This window comes from Mugil cephalus, chromosome 14 (genome assembly GCF_022458985.1).
Source record: "Mugil cephalus isolate CIBA_MC_2020 chromosome 14, CIBA_Mcephalus_1.1, whole genome shotgun sequence".
NCBI classification, from domain to species: domain Eukaryota; kingdom Metazoa; phylum Chordata; class Actinopteri; order Mugiliformes; family Mugilidae; genus Mugil; species Mugil cephalus.
The window spans coordinates 17,803,695-17,819,200 of record NC_061783.1 but is presented as its reverse complement, the minus strand read 5'-3'; the positions used below and the strand labels follow the sequence as shown (position 1 = coordinate 17,819,200).

At 44.4% G+C, this 15,506-nt stretch overlaps 1 protein-coding gene and 1 long non-coding RNA gene across 3 annotated transcripts in view; one reads left to right on the top strand and one right to left on the bottom strand.

Annotated features, from left to right (window-relative positions):
- Positions 1-15,506, top strand: part of LOC125019888 (ephrin type-A receptor 7-like) — a 134,620-nt gene that overhangs the window by 56,720 nt on the left and 62,394 nt on the right. The window lies entirely within an intron of this gene.
- LOC125019889 lies at positions 6,543-7,856 on the bottom strand. Its single transcript, XR_007114137.1, has 2 exons — positions 6,852-7,856; positions 6,543-6,719 (listed from the first exon to the last, which is right to left on the bottom strand). It is a non-coding gene; the product is annotated as an uncharacterized LOC125019889 (long non-coding RNA).

Sequence of the window (15,506 nt, the reverse complement as noted above, 5' to 3'; positions counted from 1 at the left end):
CTCATCCATGCTTTTAAGGAGACACACGTCTCCGTTGTACGCATGCGGTCCCATGCCAGTCATTGTGTATTCTCAGGGTTGTCGTGCTGTCTTTATCTCACTTGAAGCCTCCTCGGAGCTGTGCGTGGTGCCTGTCACAATCCCATCACCTCGGCATCAGTGAAATCTTCCCAGGAAAAACACCATCATTAACTGCTCCTCAAGGGAGCTCTTCTGCGGGGAAAATAAGTATTTGGGGGGGACGGGGGGCTTCACATTTGTTAGAGCTGGAATTCTTATTCCACTCAATTTGAGGAATGAAACAACCATCAGAGCTTATCACGGGGCTCGCGTCGTGGCTGGAGGGCTCCATTCTGCGATCTTCTCTGAGTTGATTAAACAGGGCGGTGAAGCCGTCGTGTTTTTTTTTTTTTCTTCCCTCCGAGCGCCCGTTCTCAACAAAAGGAATGCCATCTCCTTTGTGATTTATTTCGCGCCCGCGACTGGCCTTGTATTTTATCGTTGACCAAGGAGCGGCGAGGTGATCGTATCGAGCTGTCATAATGACAGCGCCGTCATTAGTGTTGGCTCGGTACGCGAATAAGCGCGGCCATGTGTATGTGTGAGCCCAAGGTTTATAGACCGTGCTAAATGTCCCTGGGATGCGAGCCATGTCGTATAGCTTCTGTCTGTCTGCTCTCTGCAGCATGGATCAGCCCGGCACTGGTAAGGCATGAAGATAACAGTGGCGTTGTCAAGGACACACTCATATCTGTGTGTCGTCCTCCTCAGGTATAGATTCTCATGTTTTCTTAATCTCTCACCTTTGCCTCCAGGAAATGCATGAATTCAATACTCATGTATGTGTTTTTACACCAGGACGTACTCGTGTAAGTAATTGGATTCCATGTTGGTGCTTGTTTAGCATGGGACATCAGTAATAATCATAATGTGATGCATTATTGATCTCCAGGATTTCATTCTTTTTGCAGCAGGCCTCCGTGGTGAGGTCAGAGGCCGTGGGGTCAGTCACAAACCACACGTGTGCGAGGGTGGAATCCACTTCCATTTGTGTTTGTCAGAGTATCGACGCATCGATTGATCCTTTCGTGTGTGCCATCAGTTAGATTGAAGCGCATTTTGTCCCCGCAGAGAAACAAGCTCCCTGCTGCTCCGGGCTAAATCCGCCTCTTAATTGTACGCTCTTTCCCTTTTTCCCCCTCGTCATCCTCCTCATACATATGAGCCTGTTAGCGTCTTGTGCATGAACTCAACCCGATATGAACCTTTATCACCCATTTGCTAAGAGGAAACTGGGGCGTGCAGATGAAAGACGGGAACACGAGTGCCCGTGTAACGCTCGGAGATGAAGGGTGTAAAGGGGAAGAACAGGGGAGGAACGACGCTTTGGATGTCACATTTGCCTTTTAAGTATCTGACAGACTATAAAATATCTGCCCAGGCAGATCTGAGAGCGTCTGACCGAGCCACGGTCGCTCGCTGTCATGCGGCCCGAAAGAAGATGAAAGATTGTTGTTTTTTGTTTTTTTTTTTTGCACTTGAGCCCTTCGTATTACCATAATGCCAGATTTACTGGCAGTTAGCGACGGACAACACAACTTGAGTGAAGCGCTCACATCCTCGGCGACTGATGTGCAGCTTCTTACGTGCGCCTTACAAGCGGTACCCTTAAGTTCAGACAAAAGCCATGTTGCACACCATCAAAACAATCGCACAAAGTGGCTCTCCTCCTCCTCCTCCTCGTCTCCCCTTTTTTTAAAGAAAACCACTTGACATCAGAGTGAAATTTCGAGGGCAGGGAAGCTGTGAATCGACACCTTCAAAGTGAGAAAAGAGACAAAGAGTGTGTGAAGTTGAGGATGAGGGATTTTACGCCAAAGTTGCCAGACTACTCGCCCTGGTGGCAGGGTTTTTTTTTCTTTTTTCTTTTTCTCCTGTGCATCTCTTTCACCTCCCTTTCCTCCATTCTTCTTCTGTTTGCCCGAGGCACCTCCTCTGGATTAGATCTGACTTGTCACAGGAGCATATTAATCCCTCAATTACAAGTGACCTGCTCTGTGTGTGCGTCTGTGTGTTAAAGTCAACGTCTCTAGGGCTACGGTTTAGGTTGATTTATTCATGAAGCATGTTTACTCCTACTCCTTTCACTCTTCTTTACTCTCTTATTTACCACCTCTCGTCCCTGCACCCACCGCCCTTCGGTCCTCCACGTGTTAAACCCCCCACTACGACTCTCCTAGTCTGACCCGGCCACCGGGCACAAAACCGACAATCAGTGTCATGGCGCGTCAGCACGCCTTGGCACACTTGAACTTGATAGCTTGTTTCAAGCCCATAATATGATATGTACTGAATCTGTAAAATGCAATATGAACCAATGTGTGTGCGCACATTTAGACATGTGTGATGGGGTTGGTTGAGGACAAAATCTCAAGCTTTTTTAATACAAGCAAATAAGTCTTGCAGACAGATGTGTTAATGCCGTAGCTTGGTAGCTACAAGTGTCGGCGCTCACAGGATGACGATGAACTCACCCAAGGGTCACTCGGCTTAGCCTAGTTTCTCTTTTACGTCCTCTATCTCTGTAGCTGTTTTTTGATTAAGTAGTTTTATATTGTAGGACTAGTTTTATAATAAAAAGTGGTCTAAAAAAATCCACACCACAACATTACGTAACCATTTTTTTTCCAACCTAAGCCTTAAGCTTCTTACGCGGAATTGTTTTCTCTTCCTGAATTTTAAATCGATTTATCAAAGACAGCGACGTATCTCGCTGACGGGCGTCGCGTAAGCCAAAGCTATCCGTCCAGTCTGTGCGTATTTGCATCCTTCTCGTAGGTGGGCATAAACACGTGCGGCTGGCGTCTCCCGCCCATATTGATCTGCAGCAACCTGCGATCAAACACAATTAGGTGTGAATTCTCCAGATTGTATATTGACAAGTCTCCTTCTGCCGCCGCCGCTGCTGCTTTGCATTTGTGTGCGCATACTGAATCAATAGACACGCAGATACTTCACACGCACTCTAGAGGCATTATCGTGCTGCACCTGAGCTCTGTGCAGTTGCAAAAGCAGATGCTTGATAATTTAATGGGGCCTGTTTGTCTTATTCGAAGGAGAAAGATGCGACGAGTTATTTATTTATTTATTTATTTTTTGCATGAGTCTATATCAACATATCCGTGCTCCTCGCTTTCTGTTGTGCTATTTCTCTCAGCATTGATCAGAACGGGTTGCATCTCGATCCATTATTGATTCGCCAATCATCGAGTGTGTGTGTGTGCGCGCGCACAAGTGTTTGTGCAATGCACATGTATGTCTGCTCCGCCACCGTCTGGCCTCATATCTCTAACCAAAGTCAAAAAGACAGCCTAGATTAGTTGCTGTCAAATCCCCTGCCGGCTGTTGTCTTGGTAACCTTTGTTTACCCCATCATTCAGAGATCAATCTAATTGGTGAGCTTTGTCTGGCTCAGCAGCCCCCACTCCCCCCCCTCTGTTTTTTCCCACCACCCACCACCGGCAGCCAATCACGTTCACTCAGCGAGAGGCAGGTATAAATAAAAGGAAGGATGGATGGGAGAACGAATGGGTTTTGTCATTTATTGACCACTGTGTGTTATCTCTCAGCATGTTTTGGTCTTTTGTCTCACTGCCTGTGTGTGGACACGTATTCGTGCACGCGCGCGAGTGTGTGCGCGCAGAGCAGAAAAGGTCACCGCATTATGCGGACGTGGCAGTGACTGAATACAGCATGGCACGTTTCGGTTCTTCTGTTGTGGTTTTTGTGGTTTTTGAGGGCGTTTGCGCCCTCGTGGGTTTGGGAGCGCGCGTTACGCGTGTTCGTGTGCGCGCGAAGCAGCGAGCAGGCCTTGGCTCCACGTCAGCTGAAAAACAAGCACGCTAATTCAGACAAAGGTGCTATGCGTGTTGTACCCAATCACGGAGAGGCTTGCTTTCCCTTTGTTTGAGTACTACCCAGCAGGCTTTGTGGCCATTTAGCCCCGTAACAACGAGTGCGGAGCCCATTTAGAGTCATCACATCCCATTCTAGTCCAATTATACCAGCTCTCAGTGGTAGATATCATAGTAACACAACAAGTATCTTGAGGAAATACTAATGAGGCCTCTTCATAAACACAGTGGGACGCGCGCACTCAAACACATGCCCAGATGCAAACCACCCAAGCAGGAAGAAATATTTTGGTCGCATTGCACAAGCTTGGCAAAGCTAATGCATTAAATTAAATTAGCAACTCCAGTTAACAACATATTACATAGCAACAGCAGTTATGGAATTTATTCATCCAATAAAAGAACAATCAGACCTCAACAAGTATTATTAACTGCTAAAAGCTGTTTAATCATGTATCAGGGATTGTTATGTAGGTTTTTTATGGCTTGGCTTTTCCTTTGTGGGTGTTTTTGAAGGCTTGGACTATAATCAGAATGTACTGCCTGTAATCAGCTCACATCAGTTGCGTTGTCTAAAGTAATTTGCCGTAACATGTTCTGCTAGCAGCGCGGCTCATGCTAATTGTTTGTGTTTGTTGCCAGTTCCATTTAGGGGCCACAGCTGTGATATAATATCCTGAAGGTGGGGGGAAACTTTTCTCCCGCGTCGCTCACTTTCTTCGGTCCTGTAGTTCCTGCAGTTCAGACCCGGACACCGGCTTTTGATCTCTGCTCTGCCCCCGCCAGATGCTTGGCTGCTCCCCACTCTTGCCCCTGTGCAGTGACTAACAGCTCTGATCCTCATCGTGCCCGCGCGGTATTAGATTGACCCCAGATCACTCTCTGAGAACTACAGTGTCATCTCCATTTCACTGCTCGCTGGTATTGTTCTCGCGTTGCCAAAAGTTGCGAACTAGAAAGTCAAAACCGAAGAAAAAAAAAGATGCTAAAATGCACCAGGTTGAGGGGCAAGTGCATAGCTGGGAGTGCATTCTCTGGCTTTGTCATCACATCACACATAACAGCTGATTATCTGACCCATCGCTCGTCTAAAAATAACGGTTTATAGCAGATTTAAATGTAGCACAGCCCTGAATACAGATTAATTCTCATAAATATCAAAGTGGAATTGAGTTAGAATAAAAGAACAGTTCACTCCACATGTTTAATATTATATTAAGATTTGGAGATATATTACAGGCATCTCTGAACTCCAGCTCTCTGTGTGTCGGGGGCGTAACAGACTTGACATTTGCATCTTTTTTTTTTTTTTTTTTCTCAAATTCGCTCTTTGAGCAAAAGTGGACTTGGCTGCGTGTGTGATGTCGCCGCCGCTTCCTGTCTTGCTCGTGTCGCTTCCTCTCTGATAAACTGTCACGCCGTCTAATCTGCCCAGCTGGAACTGTCGGAACATGCATCTGGATGAGAGAGAGGGTGGCGATTGTGTACGTTTGCATGCAGGGGGATGCTGACCTTCTCTTTGTCTGTTCATCTAAAGATAAGGTAGGGCAATACTGAAAAGCCTCAGTCTTGAATAGAACTGTAGGGTAGTAGTGATGTTATAATGCTAAGTGTTTAGCAGTGAGTAATGAGCTTTAATTTATAAAAATCCTTACTACTCTTACTAGTGAGACAAATGGGTTATCTTGAAAGCACCGGCTCAGCGGTTTTAGCGTTCTACCTTGCCGTTATTAATACACAAATTGATTTTCTTTTTTTCAGAGAGGGTTGCTAATAGAATTACATAATGCTAATGAGACTCTTGCTCGAGCTACTGTGATAGTTGTTGCTGAAATGATCACGTGCAGCTGGCCTGCTTTCAAAAATCTAGATTTGCTCTCTCCCAGAGGACATGTATCGAAAATGCAATCTGGTTTTTGTTGTCCATCGTGCGAGTCGAGGTCAAAAGGTTTAGAAACAAAAACAACCAATCACCTGATTTCTCAAATCGCACACTATCTTTGAGTCTTTTGTCAACGATCCATCTTGGAAGCCGTACGGGTCATGCTGTCAATCAATTGCAATCCACTTTATTTGATCCTGTGCGTTTAAATCAGCTCTACACTTCTGATTTTACTCTTTTCCTGTGGCTTAGTCGATGAAGTAATTGTCACAGATTATGGCATCAACTGGTTCGCGCGTTTACAGCAGAATACCTGAAATAGCAAGCGGATGAATGCCGGCGTGGGCGGATGTGAGTTATGTAAATGAGAAGCTGAGGTCTGAAAAGTCCTTTTTTATTTTTCAGCCAACTGCTCAGAAATGAAAATGTATTCACAATGCAGCAATCATATTTTCATTCTCGTGAAGTTCCTTCGTGTCATTTTTAGTTTACTCAGAGAAAAAGTAAAGAAGGAAAAAGGGAAGGTATCCGGGGAGAAAAGAGGAGGGTTTGTGCGGATGTCAGTTTTGTGTGTCGCTTCATCTTCCCTGCAGGCTAGCACGCGTCTGCTTCTTTACACTCTCACATCGCTGTTGTAGGTTTCGCTTTGTCCTCTGACATGCAAGCGGGGTGCCTGCAAAACATCTGTATGCTTACAACCCGCCTGAGTACTGCATCAAGCGCTGTGCACTCCTGCGTCTGTGTGCGCTTTTTTTTTTTTTTGTGTGTGTGTGTGTGTACTTGTCATGTGCACAGAACAGAACAACACTTAGTGACATAACTGCTATCTTACACTTGGCAGGGAATAAACTAGACCCTCGTATGAACGTTGCCATTGTCCTTGCAGGAGGTATTCTTGTCTCTGTGTCTCTACTTTCACAGCTCTGCATGAATGAGGAAAAAAGGAAGAGAAGAAAAGAAGCATTAAATGCCACAAACCTTGCGAGCCGGCCAATAAAAGTGTCCAGAGAGGATAATATTGTGTTTCCCTAACCTTGTATTTCTTCTTTACTTACCTCTTTCTTAATCAATCTGCGGCATTATCCCCCCAGCCTCATGTCTGAAAGCAGTTCTGCTCAACAGATCGGATTGAGGCTTCTCTGATTTCCTCTGTTCATGCCGCCCATCTCTTTACGATAAGTTGTGCACGTGCCTCCTTCACAAAAAACCTCTTTGCGTGATATATATGGCAATTCAGTCGACGCACAACTGCCTCCGGTGCGGCGTCTTGTTTGTTCGTTGTGGACGTCTGTGTGGGCTGGGGAGCTGGATCGCGTATTTCACTAGAAAACAGCACGTCCTTGAGGCTCCAGACAGTTTGTCCATACGTGGTGCCAGTACTTTGTCTCCAAACAAAGTCGGGAGTTGAAAAACTTAGCCTTGCGCGATGACACTGAAGCTTGTGTGTGTTGCTGTGTGTGTGGCTCCATGTCAAAAAAGTTTGGGATCGATCACTCTCATGAAGTCATTATCATATTCAGTCTATGCAGATGTCATGATGGTTTTATTTTTCTACCCTTTCTAGATGCTAATCCTTTAAATTTGACTACTAACTGCATTAAACTCGAATATCCGAATGCCAAAAATATCTTTCCAGTAACTCCTCTCGACACACTTAAAGACATTTTCGAGCACCTTATCCTGGAAATCAGCCATTTTAAAGATGCTCTCTGCATTAATTCTGCCACAAGACAAAGAATAAACAAAAAAAAAAAAAACAGCCTGCTCATCCAAGGGTTAATGTCAAGTGATGCTACCAATCACCAATGTGTAAGGCAAATAATTCCTTGCGCAAATAATTCCGAGGCTTCAAGAGGCACTTAAAGCGATCCCATCAGCTTAGGGCCTCGTATTCATCATTTCATCCTGGCTTCAGCCCCTTGCAATCTTATTCTTCTATCGCCATGGCAACCGCTCACCGCGCTTAGTTTACCAACCTCAAAGGTTCGACGAGGATCATTATAACTTGGTGCAAAATTTCACAACTTACCTCATAAATTGCAGGGCAAATAATTTGTAGGTTCCCTTTGAAATCAAAACCACATCGTGCATACTCTTATGTTAAAGCACAGAAATAGACGCGCTGGCGAAGGGGAAAGTTGCAGTAAGCAAACTGCTAACTCTGTTAATTTTCTGTTGCCAACGAGAAAGCTGGAAGCATATTTGGAGAAAGTTAGCAGATTATTAAGTAGGAGATGGAAATAGTGGTGGGTGTTTCCGCTTCTGGGTTTCTGGATGACTGCGCGTATGTGTGCGCGCTAGGTCCTGACTTTATGTGTGTGTGTGTGTTTTTATTTTCGAGTTGGATCGCAGCCACTCCTCACAAAGTCGAAGTGATCCCACTCACTCTCTGCTCTTTCCTCGGGGCACATGGATAGTGAGATGTATTAATGGAGAGAGTGGTGGGAGGAAAGAGAGTGAGAGCAGGAGAGAACGCGTTACGGAATGAGAGACTGAGGACGAGGTGGACGGGCAGGGGTGAAAGAGCATGTCGGCTGGTAAAGAGGGGAGTGGGCGGAGGAGGTCGGCGAAGGGAGCAATGCAGATCAACAGCGGGCCAGGAGAGGAGCCGATGAGGTGGAGGAAACCAGAGCCTCGGATCCGCATGGGGAGGTGTTTTGGCAAGAAACCCTGCAAACTTTATCCACGCAAAGTACCAGCAATCACTCATCTCACCCAACAACAAAGCAGCTCCCAGTCAAGTAACTATCTGTAACTAACTATAAATAGATCTTTCTTTCACTCTTTCGTCAAATAATCTTTTGTACTTTGACAAAAGAGAGACTGAGACCTGAGCTTTAGTTTGATATGCATTCTTAATTTCTCCAAACTATAAAAACTAAGCATCATTGTTGAACAGGAAGTAGTTTTTGGAAAAAAATATGTCCTTATAAGTGGACATGGGGATTATTTCATTGTATATTATAATGGAGTTGCCAATAACAAAATATAAAACTGAACATGGCCGAGCAAAGATAGAATTGCAAATAATGAAATCCCAACGTCCCCAGACGAGTACTGGCTAATTAGTGACATTATAGCTCGTTACTATTGGAATTTGTTACGTTTGTATGTCATACTAAACTAGAGAAGTTAATAAGCGTAAATAAACAAGTTCCAACTGTAAAATTAGTATCTAGTTATGAGGATAAAAGTTTAAATGAAGCAGATAAGCTGCCACAAACCTGAAACTTAACGTCCCCGTATGAGGATGCAGGGTCTCAGGAGGTTATTCGACTCCACGGACCAAAATGCTCCGGCCACACACGACCCCTACAAGTAAAAGCAAGTAGATGCCTTCGGGGTACAGGACATTAGAGGACGAAAACCTGAAACCACTTTCACTCCTTCCCCACTCTCCTGTGAGTGTTTGCAGCCTTCGCGTAAGCCGCTGTTGTCACATACCCATGTCGACCCTTCGCGCGAGGACAACCGTCTGATGTGCCAGAGGCAGGATTGTAACAAGGACACAGCTCAGCAGAGGGTAGAGAGCAGGGCTATGTCTGTGTGTGTGTGTGTGTCTGTGTGTGTGTGTGTGTCTGTGTGTGTGACCACGAAGAGGGTGGACAAAGGAGAAGTGGTATAGACGAAACAAAAAGTGTGTGTGAGTGACAGAATGACGAGGGTAATCCAGTGAAGTCACATCTGTGTCTACTATGCAGAAACCTCCACTGTGAATAAACAGGACCCCAGGACCTTTTTGTTCAGACGTTGGTTACATGTAGGGGCTCAACAGTGTGTATCTGCAACGGGAAGCAGAGCAGGGTCGATGAGCTTACAGATGATTTGCCAGTCGAGTGGGTAAACAGGAAAGACGTCTGTGCTTATCTATCAAAGCTGGGCCCGGACCTTGAGATTATTCAGACCTCAAAAGGCTCAATAGTCTTTGGATATAAAGACCGTACAATGGGGCTGAGTAAAGTTTCTTCAAGAGGCTGCTGCTTTCAGACGACGAGCAGTCGTGTTATTCTATAGTCGGAGTTGAGTCTGTGCAGTCAACACTCTGATTTATTTGTTTAATTGGCGTAAAAAATGAGAGCCGTGCAGTGAATGAATGGATCGGTGCAAGTCACAACACTTGTGTTTAGATTTGTAAATGAAAAGAAAAGCTGAATGTAGTCTAATGTGTCAACAGAAGTGCAGCTGAAATTTCTTTAGTTGTATATAAACTGGAGAGGTTAGATAAAATGTAATATATTTAGAAGCTAACAAATCATCCAGTGAGTGGTTAACAATACTTTTTCTTTCATTCTGACGATGAACTCATAGTTGGACTCAGAATCAGCTTTATTGGCCAAGTATGAGTGCACATACGAGGAATAGGCATAAAAATAAAAAAAAAACGGAAAAACATAAATTACACGATCAGAATAAAGAATTCAGAGAAAAAAAAATAATAAAAAGAAATAAAGGATATTTACAATGGACTTCAACAGTATACAACTAATGAAGAGCTATTACACTAAAAAAGCAATAAGTACCAGAGAGCACAGTGTCGAGGTGACTCTCCGTGGTGCCATCTTGGATGACATGATACCACATCAGCAACTATAAAAATTCTTTCTAGAAAGGCAAATGTCTGATGGCATAAACACGCAGTAAGAAAATCCATACAAAAAAAATAGGAAGACTCGATTATTACTTTGGCTGCCGCATTTAGGATCCAGCTTTTTTTGTTTTTTTGTATGGAGGACAGAAATATCCCGAAGTACATAAACGGGAAGCGTGGTGTTGGATCGATACCGCATACAGGTTTGGTTGTATGGAGAGCGAGCGGTTGAACCCTACACTAATCACTGCAGCCATATCAGCAGCCAGGCTCAGTTAAAAATATAGACAGAGGTTCATATTGAATCTCCCTGCTTACACACACACACACACACACACACACACACCTACACTCGCAATCCATCTGGGCTTGCCTCCCAGCAATACAGAGCTCCAAGAGAGGACGGTGTCAGCCAACAGGAAAGCAGGGATCGAGGGAGTGAGAGGGAAAAAAAAAAAGGCAAAACAAATGCAAACGGAGGAATGATGCTGCGGCGCTTCAGGGGAAGGACAAATCGATACGCTCGCACACATAACACTCCCACGCAGCGGCTAAGTAATGCTGCCAGTTTGTCTTGCCTTCTCCCTCCATGACCTTTGTCATCTTTATACACTGTGTGTGGAAAAGTTTTCGTGTTTTCGTAAAAAAAAAAAAAAAAAAAAATACAGACTCTGTAAATGTATTTACCAAACAGATCCCGTCTTCTTGCTCTCTATTAAAAAAGCTTTTTCATTAACTTGCATCTTTTGTGAAGGACACATTTTCTTGATGATTTTCTTTGGCTCCGAAACCTCAACACAAACACACAAACTTTTTCCCTTTTTTTTTTTTAATTTTTATTTTTTTTTATGACTGTCCGTGCACTTTGTTTGCAAAGACCAAATCTTTAGCTATGATGTGATTGAATATTTTTCCCTCATTAACCCTCCAGCGTGTCAGGGTCCGAGGCGCGGATGGGTCGTCTTCTGTTAATTATAAATTTTGCCCAATCAAGTGTATAAAGAGATGGTTACGCGAAATGACACGTGAGGCCGTTTCTTTAGTTCCTTCAACAACTTCTGAAAGTAAAACTTGATAAAATCATCAATTACATGCGACAGTCGGTGGCGCCGCAGTTACTGATGAGAAGAACACAATCAGATGTACTGCACACATTTACAGTTTCTTGGCTGTTGCTAAGTAACTTGAATCAACACAGTGCTTGATATATATATATATATATATATATATTAAACGTCCCCTTTTCCCTTGCAGTTGATGATAATAATAGATCCAAGGGGACACTTGTTGTATATTAGTAACTGTGTCTAGATTCATGAAATGTTGGAAACCAAATGCATCTAAATGGTTAACACTCATAATATGGCCAGATGCATTAACATGGACCTTATCAGTTTGTAAAATACGTTTTTCCTTGATATCCCCGTAAACATTTAGCTTTATTTGAGCATCTATCTCTTTATTATCAGTAACTTCTTATCCTGTGGAGCATTCCACGGGGCTGGAGCCTGTCCCAGCTGGCACTGGGAGAGAGGCCGGGTGCAACATGCACATCCATCCCCCATCCATCACGGGGCAGACAAAGAGAGGCAAGCGGCCAATTTGGAATCGCCAATTAACTGCTGTCAGATGTTTAGGGCAAGATGCTCATGCGCTGGCTTTATTTATAGCCGTGTCATACAGTCGGCTAGGAGCGGGAGATAGCGGAGGGACACTCTACCAGCTAAGCGGTAATGGAAACCATGTGGATGTGGAAGAAGGAGCGGAGAGTGTGAAACAGGCCGGCTTAACTAGATCCCAGTGTCAGTGTTTGATTGTAACCACGGCTGATAGACGCTGGGGTGTGAGTGTCTGCTTGTTCTACTCAAATTATGACAAGAACTGCAGCCGTCTGGTCAGTCCATCGTAACGGGGGGAAAAAAAAACATTTGTCCACAGTCTTTCCTTTCGCAGCGTTGCTGTCTCGAAAACCTCCACCCACATGTTTATCTACCTGCTTCAAGCTGAAACTCACCACGGCTCTGTGCCTGTATTAAGCAATGGCTGTTGACAGCGTTAAGTGAGGCAGTAAATAGCACAGGAAAGTGGGTCTCAAAACGTCTGCCACGTCTGGTTGTGCAGTATGATTCCTTTTAGCTGCTCTCTGCTTGCTCTGAGCAGTTGGTTTTTAGGCATTATTGCCTCTTTTAAGCACAGATTGTTTGCATCCCTCTGCTCCGTGAACAGCCCGCTCCGTCAGGCGCGTCCTGCCGGCCCGGGAACCCCGCCCGGCCCCAACGCAGGCTGGGGCGCACGTACGCGAACGTATGCGGAAGCGCTGTGTTCGCACAAAAATGCACACATGCAACGCAATGCGTCCTGAGTCACTTTTTCTCGATGAGTCACTGTCTGTTCCAATCTGGCTCCGGCGTCTGGACCGTAATCCCAAGCTTAGCCCTCGGTGGAGCGTTCTGAGAATACGTTTACTATCACCTCAGGAGGAGTATAGCGCTCCAACAGTAATTTCATGATTTAGAGTTTCTCTATTAACTTTAAGAAATGGTTGAGGACCAGAGGAGACCATATGAAAAGAGCTTATTTTATATAATAGAAACTACCATATAACATCGATTTTGGAGTAAGTAAAAGAAGAGAACAGATATTTACCTTTCCTTGCATCTCCTCTGACTTTCACCCCTCCCTTCATCGTGTCTTTTGCCCACTCCTTAATTGCTTGACTTCTGTCCCCCGACTCCTCATGACGCCATGTTGTGTGTCTTAATTAAACGGCTGCTTAGAAAGAGGAGGGTATTGAGTGAATGAAGGGATGTAAGAGGAGGGAGGGAGGAGTGGGGGTGGGAAAGGATGGCGGCGGGTTGGGGGGAAGGGGGGGATTAATGAAAGAAGAGTCCGTTAATTACACAGCAAGGTCAAGGCCGCTTTACCTTCACAGCTTAATTGTGGCTCGTGATTGTGTTGTGAGGCCCGCGGTTTTAATTCAAGCAGGAGGACGACTAAAGTGCGTTAATTGTCTCTGTGAATTCATGTATATTTATGTGCAATCAAGTTGATGTGTGTGTTCGGATGAGTCCGTGTTTTATTAGGCAATGCATCAGAACGCCTTGGCAGAGCGGTTTGAGGGCTGGGCTGGGTTCTTTAAACATCTTAAAGGTCTTTTTGTGTCTTATTCTTGGGGAACTCGATAGTTTGCATCCTTTTTGATTAGATTTTTCTTTTTTTTCTTTTTTTTGATGAAACTGAAATTCAGTAATGGAGAAATTCCACTGAAAATTAAATTTCACAAACACCATTTGCTATGAATACACTGTAATTTATTTTCTCCTTTTTAACTTTTCCAGAGGGCCTCCGGCGCATAATTAATGCCTCATTTGCATCCCCTCCCGCTGCATCTTTCGCCTCAATTTGTATTACGGGAAGCGATTTCTGAGCGGTGATTGTTGCAGACAGACCTTGTTGACTGTAAACTGCTGTGATCGCTGCGTTTTTGAGGCAAGAAACGCAGCAATTTTTAGGGAGTGGGGGGGAGGGGATGCTGGCAGACGTAAATTCCTGCCAAAATCAGTTTGAATTGATGCCGTTTTGAAATAAAAACAATTACTGTTTTTTTATTTTGTTGAAAGTCAACAAGGATTGAAAATGATGCGCTTTCCAAACACTTAATGCGCACTGTCCATGTTTATGTATGTGTATTTTGATCCCTGACATGGAGCTCAGCCATTAAACCCAGCGGGGGTGGGAAGGGCTGGAGGATCGGCCCACCTCATCCATCTCCTTGATAGACCAACTGTTCCTCATCACACGGGGTCTTGTGCGCGCACACACACACCCACATTCATACATACAAACACATATAATTCCACACAGCGTACACACCCTCCAAAAACATTTTAACTGTCGGATGCTCTGAGCCGTTACTCCCCCCGCCAGTAAAACCACTTAATCAACCGTATGGTCCAAGTGACCCCCTACCACTGTCTCCATCCATCTCTGCACACGTTCGGCTTTTTAATAACACTGGATCGGGGGCGCTGGATCTTAAATGTCGCAGAGAATGAGCGATGAGTGGGGATTAGTTTTGCCTTGCACGCTCCATTGAACACTACACTGTGGACTTTATTGAAACTCAAACCAGACAGGTATGTTTTACAGCACAAAAAAAAAAAAATAAGTGTGCTTTGAGCTTTTAAAGGGAATAATATCGAGCTGCTCTGTTTTTCATTTTATTTTATAAGTGGGGCACCACAAGTGTTCGCCTAATTATCCCTGTGTTTAGCCAGGAACGCTGTAATTTGAGTTTGAAGCATAAACGCGTTTTTTTAATGAGGAAGTGTCAAAGGTTTGCAGAAATTTCAACGTCTATGTGTTTTTTTTTGTTGTTTTTTTTCCGTTTTTTTTTTCGGAGAACCGCCAAGAACAGGATGAAATTGTGAAAAATGCATGCGCATGACAAATGATTAATTTCCCGTTTCCCCCCCGGAGACTGTGACATGTGTGGGTTGACCCTTGCTGGCTTCTGCTCATCTACACAGGTCAGATGTCAAATGAGAGTCACGCAGGTGGCTCACTGGGGGCGCTCATTGATTATTGAGGATGCTGTGTATGCGCAGTTCACACACATCCACGAACGGAACAGGGCAGACAAAGACGAGACGGACAGAAAAAGTGAGCTGCACCTGAATGATGTAATGCGGTGCAATATGGAAGATTTGCCTAAAACAAGTCAGAGCTGTTGTTGAGACTGTTTTGACTGGCACGTACTGAAGTTAGATTCTCTGGACGGCATTCTGTTGGCTGCAGTACACAACAACGGAGATTTTTAAGAACGATATTTTGCAGAAAACACTATAAAAATTTACAATATAGTCCAAGGCAACACTGCTGCTAGCCATCCTGCTAGGGATTACTGCTGGTATCAAAGAGTGTCTGGTCTAGGTGGGTGGTGTGAATGAATATAAGTCCAAAAGTTTCCCAGCAGAACACTGATCGCCTTAAGATGGTCAATGTTACTCACTTCTCCTGTCAGTGGTTTTAATGTTGTGGCTGTTCGGTGTGAAATAATCAGCATTAACATGAGAGAAAATTACTCTCCCTCACCAACAGGTGGCAGTAGGCTTTATTAGTC